The following is a 377-nucleotide window of genomic DNA, read 5'->3' as shown; positions in this document are numbered from 1 at the left end:
AGAGTGCAGTTAGGGCCAGTAAGGTGCATTCAGTTAAGGCCTGACTCCAGGCACAAGGCTAAGGTGGGAAAGCAGGCAACCATCCATGCCAAGTGGGGCCAAAAAGGCTGCAGCAGTGTGGCTTTTAAGAGGAACTGTCCATCAGACCTCCGCCAGCTCTGGAACTCTGTGTTGGCCTGCAATGTCGGGAACTCAGCTCGGTGACCTGTATCTGTCCGCGTGCATTTGTTTCATCTCCTCTACCAGACTGAGCAGGGTCCGAGTCATTTTACAAGTTTCTCCCTCAGACACAGCAACCTTGCTGTACTATGGCTGTGGCGCTCCTGGATCATTCAAAACTGACCTGAGATGGTGGCCTCCTGAAATTATTCTTGGTG

The sequence above is a fragment of the Myotis davidii genome, unplaced genomic scaffold, assembly GCF_000327345.1.
Source record: "Myotis davidii unplaced genomic scaffold, ASM32734v1 scaffold38, whole genome shotgun sequence".
Classification (NCBI taxonomy): Eukaryota; Metazoa; Chordata; class Mammalia; order Chiroptera; family Vespertilionidae; genus Myotis; species Myotis davidii.
The sequence above is the reverse complement of the archived record's forward strand: the minus strand, read 5'-3'. Positions refer to the sequence as shown.